We start from the raw sequence: 6,460 nt of genomic DNA on the forward strand, positions 1-6,460 counted from the left end.
TATCCACTTCAAACATAACTATTTCTAGTAGATAATACTTATGATTTAGACAAAAAAAATCTTATTTTAATTTGTTTTATATAAAAGTTAGACTTAATCCAATCTATTGTGAAACTTGATGAATCATATATCCTCCTCATGTGACATGACCTATTTTCGCTTTTAAATGTGGGTAAAAAATGTGATTCATGAAGAAAATCCCATTAAAAAATGAATGGTTGAATTACTTAACAAATATTAATCATACAAAAACTAATAAATATTTTACATTTGTAACAAACATAATTTAAAAAAAATACTATCAAATATAACTATTATAATATTTAAAATAATAATGAAAAGAATTAAAATATCACAATTTGCAAAATTGGGAGACAATTTGATAACTTTAAAAATTTAGTTTAATTAACTAGATTTGAGAGAGTTTTGGAATGATAATAGAATAACGAAATGATGCGTGGCATATAAATTTGAAAGTTCAGTAGTAGTGGTAGGAAGAGTAGCTAGATTGTGCAGAGGAAAAAAAAAAAAGAGGGAGAAAGAAGGGTTTGGAGTGTTATGGCGAGAGGGGAGAGAGCTGAGACAGTGAGTGGCGTCCCGTTGCCGTCGGTGGGCACGGACGCGAAGAAGCGGAGAATGACGTACTTCTACGAGCCGTGCATCGGCTACTACTTCTACGGGCAAGGGCACCCGATGAAGCCGCACCGCTTTCGCATGGCCCACAACCTCATCGTGCACTACGGCCTCCACCGCCGCATGCAGGTCAACCGCCCCTTCCCCGCCGCGGAGGCCGACATCGGCCGCTTCCACTCCGACGACTACGTCGACTTCCTCTCCACCGTCTCGCCGCAAATCCTCTCCCAGAATTCCCACTCCCACTACCGCCAGCTCAAGCGCTTCAACGTCGGCGAGGATTGCCCCGTCTTCGACGGCCTCTTCGACTTCTGCCGCGCCTTCCCCGGCGGCTCCATCGGCGCCGCCGTCCGCCTCAACCGCGGCGACGCCGATATCGCCATTAATTGGGCCGGCGGCCTGCACCACGCCAAGAAGGCCGAGGCCTCCGGGTTTTGCTATGTTAACGACATTGTTCTCGGCATTCTTGAACTTCTCAAAGTTCATAGTGTATTTTTTTTCTTCCTTTTCTTTTTCCTTTACCTTTTCTGTTTACACCGCAAACCAACCACGATGTGGGTGTTTTATTTCCCGTTGGAAGATCCCAAAACGGCCGTTGAATCAAAAGCTACAAATTCTTGCTTCTCATAAACAAGTGCGTGGGAATCTGTGCCCGTTCAACCTAACGTGTATGATATGATTGGTTTGGATTTAATTTTACCCTGAACTCGTACCAATGCAATCCTTGAATACCCCTAGCTCCCAAAGAAACACCATTGGTACATTAAGAGATTTTAGGTGCGTGTTTGGTTTCATGTTAGATTGTCTAGGATCATGTTGAAACACTTAACTTATCATGATTTTAGGTGAATTTTCTCATGTTTGGTTCTACATTGAAGAATTGATTCTTGGTCAAGAATTTGATTTTGCAATGAAACAACTTTTAGTAGTTTCTGTGTTGGATAATTTTTTTTAGTGAGTTTTAGTACTCATAATAAATATTCAAAAACAAATCATGTCACTTCAAAATCAATTTTGCCAGCACACACATAAATGCACGTTAAAATCAAATCACTTTTAGTAAATGTAGGGACTAAAACTGAATTTGCAGATATTTTGAGGGACTATAAACATGTTTTATCTTTTTTTTTCTTCTGTAGTTCTTCTGCATGTGAAAATCAAAATTATGGTTTTACTTATTCATAAAACTGCTTCTCTGATACTTGTTATATAAGTGTTATTTTGTTAATTTTATTAAAACTGAATTTCTTATGTTCCTTTTCTGATTATATTGTTCATGCTATGTGTTCTTTTATGATGGTCAGCCGTGCTGTATATTGATATTGATGTTCACCATGGAGATGGCGTTGAGGAGGCATTTTACACTACTGATAGGGTGATGACAGTGTCGTTTCATAAGTTTAGGGATTTTTTCCCAGGAACTGGGCACAGTAAAGACATTGGGGTGGGTGCTGGAAAGAATTATTCTCTAAATGTCCCACTCAATGATGGATTGGATGATGAGACTTTCTGTGGTCTGTTTCGCCCCATCATTCAAAAAGTTATGGACATCTATCAACCGGATGCAGTTGTTCTTCAATGTGGAGCTGACTCGTTGTCTGGTGACCAGTTGGGTTGCTTCAACTTGACTGTGAAGGGTCATGCAGATTGCCTTCGTTTCCTTAGATCATTCAGTGTTCCTCTAATGGTCTTGGGTGGGGGAGGATATACAGTTCAGAATGTTGCTCGTTGTTGGACTTATGAGGTCCCTTTCTTTACTTACTTGGGCAGGAATGTAAATGTATTTTGGTTATGGCCTAATAATGTGACTTATTGATTACTATTTTGCACTTTCTTTGTTTTAGACTGCAGTGGCAGTAGGAGTGGAGCCTAGCCCTAAGTTGCCTTACAATGAATATTATGAATATTTTGGCCCAGACTATATAATCTTCACATCGAGCTATCCACAATGGAAAACCTAAACACACCCAGGGATCTGGAAAAAATTCGGTGAGTTTACATTAACTGCCTTTTCTTTTGCATCACAATTGATGATTCTGATTTCAATTCCTTTTTCATCATGATTGAGGAAAACATACTGGCCATGAATACTTAATTAATACTTGTGAATCTAATTAGTCAGATGCACTATATTTTTCTGTAGCTAAGTCACATCCTTTCTGCAAATATGATTCTTCAACTTTTTATAATCTTCTAAATAATTGCATATGCCCGAAAAAGCTATAATTTAGACTTTGGAGATGGCCCTTCCTGTTGTTGGGTTGGTTTGGTTTGAAGACATGTTGTATTGTATTTGTTCTAGTTGTCAAATATCTAAAGCCACCATAGCAAGTTGTCTCTCCTATGTGCCAGAGGCCAGGGGGCAGGGACTGAACATTAGCAGGATTAGAGCTTCTGATTTCTCATGCTGTCATGCATATGGTGCCCATATAAGTCTCTCTCTGTGTGTTTGTGTTGGCGAGTTGGTTTACACTGGGAATTATGATCTATACCCTAATGCCTTTTCATGTCTACCGGCAGACCTGACTTGGAGCTTTCCTACTTCAGATTACAATATATATGCAAAGTAGGTTGTAGAAGTAGTTTACCTGCCTTCCCACCAATGGTTGGGGAGCCAGCTTCAAATCCCCCTGCCTAGCTGGTAAATGCTATCACCTTAGAGACCAAAAAAGGGGAATTCTATTCTATCATGTTAAAGTATTAGCTTGATGTGTGTGGTAACAGTTAAATGTTTATAAGATATTTTCTGTTCTGTTCTTTCTCATCTATTCTATTCTATCATGGATTGTTTTAATTGATTTTCCAGGAATACATTACTGGAACAACTTTCCAGGCTTCCCCATGCACCCAATGCACCTTTTCAAACAACACCATCAGTCATAGAAGTTCCAGAAGAGGTTGTTACTCTAACTAGTTGCACATATTGTCACTCTTCAGTTTGCTTCTTTTTGTTTGATTTTATTCAGTAAATGGTTTCAGGAAGAGGAGGACATGGATGTAAGACCAAAACCTTGTATATGGAGTTGTGAAGATTTTGATTCTGATCATGATGATGACATGGGTAGTTCAAAGAACTCTGATTTAACTGCCCAAACGATGTAAGGGTTGTATATTGTTTAAAAGCGAAAAGTAAATCCATTTGGTTTATCATTCTTTATAGTGTAAGGGTAGGTATATTGTGGGTTTTAAAGCGAAAAGTAAATCCATTTGATTTGTTCTGTTAAAAACCAAATTTTCAGGGATATTCACTATGAGATTTCTTTTAATAATTTCTTTCACTGTACTTTTTGGTCTTCCTCTATCCTTTTTAATAGGGCTAAAAATCATGCAATCTCTCTCCACACTGATAATTCTAGTGACTTCTTTGCACATGTCCCAAGTTCAAATCACTTGAATCAATCTACTCTCTTTGGTACCTTTTTGTCAATTTCTGTAGAAGATAAATTAGCTTCTGTTTTAGCCATTCCTGGCATAAATCCAAACTGTTCTGTCACAATCTTATGGTGTGTTTGGTAGAGAGGAGAGAAATAATATTGGAGAGAATTTTTGTACTTTTTTTGTGGGATCCACACCTTTTACACTCTACTTTAATTAAAAATTTCTCTTCTATTTCCATCCTCTAAACCAAACACACCCTTAGTTTCTTTGTAGTGTGACTCAGATTTTTAGTGTGTTTGGATTAGATTCATGATGGAAAATAATCAATTAAATTTTTATGGTGAAGGCAAAGCAACATATAGTTACTTCTACTTTTTCATGGTGTCACCATGATTTTGTGGAGTAAAATTGATTCTTGTGTGTTATCCAAACACACTATTTATCTCTATTATAGTTTACACAATTTTGAATATCACTTTTATTCTTATATTTAGTAACCAAAGTGTTTTTTCTCCCCTCATCTGACTTTATTTTAGATATCAAAATCTCATTAAATAATTTAGCAAGCTAAATAATACCCCGTTCTCTCACATATTCTCAAACTTCAATGGGAAGACCAACAACTTTATCTTTACCTTTCCTTTTAAGGACTTCTTTTACCTCTTAATTTTGAATTCTTCGATTGTATGTTTAATTTTGTTCCTCTTAAATTTATAACCCTTCTGTATGTTGTTCTTCTTTTGATATTTTGATCCATAACCACCACTTTTCTTTCTTCATCTTTAATAATCTTATTTGGTCCAATTCTATTGATTTCCTTTCTCTATGTTTGGCATGCATATATATCTTAAGTTCACCATCCTTAAACCAAAATCTTGATAAGACACTTCAAACACTTCGTATCGTGCCTCACTCATAACTTTCCTTGTCTCATATCTAGCTTTTCAATACCTTGCCAATTTTTCAACATTATTGCGCTTGAGTAAGGCCCTAAAACACTCCTTTTTGTTTCTTACCTTTTCTTGATCATTTTCATTCCATCACCAAGATTCTCTATTTCTCGGTCCAAAGCCTTTGGATTCACCAAAGATAATATTAACAACCTTTCTAACCTTTTTAAACATCTTATCTCCGATGAGGGTAACACTCCTTGTGATTTTTAATTGTCTTTCTCCAATAATTTATTCTTAAAAGTCAAGTGTTATCACTGATGAGCTGACACCACTTGATTCTTGGATTTGCATCTTCATTTAGGATCAAGACCTTGAGTTGTCAAGACTCTCCTCATGGAATCACTTTGCAAGTTCTCTTATAAAAAATCCTTACTAAAAGAAATCAACTTGCGACTTTGAGATTCAACTCTTATAAGTTGATTAGACGTCCCTTCCATTTCTTAACACAACTTGTTCATAATCTTGAAATCACGTGTCATTGAGAAGTTAAGAATAGTTTGTCCTTCATTTATTTAGACATTCAAAACCAAAATTACTGTTAGTTCCTGCAAATTGCCTTGCCTTAGTGTCAACATGTCTATTTAGATCCTCACCTATGAGAATCTTTTTCACTTCTGGAAAGCCATGAACCAACCTACCTCTCTAAATATTCCCAAAATTTCTTTGAATCCTACTTGTATATAAGCATTGCTCATATTGATAGTCTTATGTGCAACTGTTAATTTTTAATAAAAATAATATTGCATGAAGCCTAATAAATTAGGGTGTCAAAGTTCATTCAGCTAAATTTTAAGCTCATTTGTTTATTCGAGATTAAGAGAATATATTGTTGAATAGGTCATGTGATCATTAGCAAATGAATGTGATTACATTTGGTTCCTTTTATCAAAAGCTAAGGACTATATACATTATATGCAGCAGGTCTGTTGCAGATGACATGGACGAAGATTAAGATTAAAGCCGGAGTGCATCCCTCATCTTCATAATGATAGGACAGAGCAAGTACCAGAGTTAGTATTTTATAAATTAGTGGGAAGCTCATTGCTTCTTAAACTATTACATATTTTCTCTAGACTTGATAGATTTTACAGTTTAAATATTTTGATGTATAAAGTAGGAAACAGTGATGCCAAATGGCAGGCTGGGGGATGGTGCTCTTGTAATGTTTGCTTTGGTGGAGCGGATTTTAAATTTCAATAGAAAAATATACACAAATACCATTTTACCCTTATGGTTATTTTAAAAAAAAATTCTATTCTTAATAATTTTATAATCCCCCCCCCCCCCCCCATTGTACGCTATACAATGTATTTACATTTTCGTTTTTTTTTTTCACACACATATAATAATAAAAATATAATTTTGTCTCACACACACACACACACATCTTGCCAACTGATCTAGCGTTAGTTTTGTCCATCGATCTAAACCACTTCTTGGCTTTGCCCTGAAGGTTCTAATATCACTAATTTTAACTAGAAGTGAAAATATTGGCT

The 6,460-nt window shown here is 36.1% G+C and overlaps 1 pseudogene; it reads left to right on the plus strand.

The window, feature by feature from the left end:
• The first annotated feature begins 494 nt into the window (after window positions 1–494).
• LOC100818980 (histone deacetylase 6-like) lies at window positions 495–6,193 on the plus strand (annotated as a pseudogene).
• Window positions 6,194–6,460: the final 267 nt, after the last annotated feature.

The sequence above is a fragment of the Glycine max genome, chromosome 6 (assembly GCF_000004515.6).
Source record: "Glycine max cultivar Williams 82 chromosome 6, Glycine_max_v4.0, whole genome shotgun sequence".
Taxonomy (NCBI): Eukaryota; Viridiplantae; Streptophyta; class Magnoliopsida; order Fabales; family Fabaceae; genus Glycine; species Glycine max.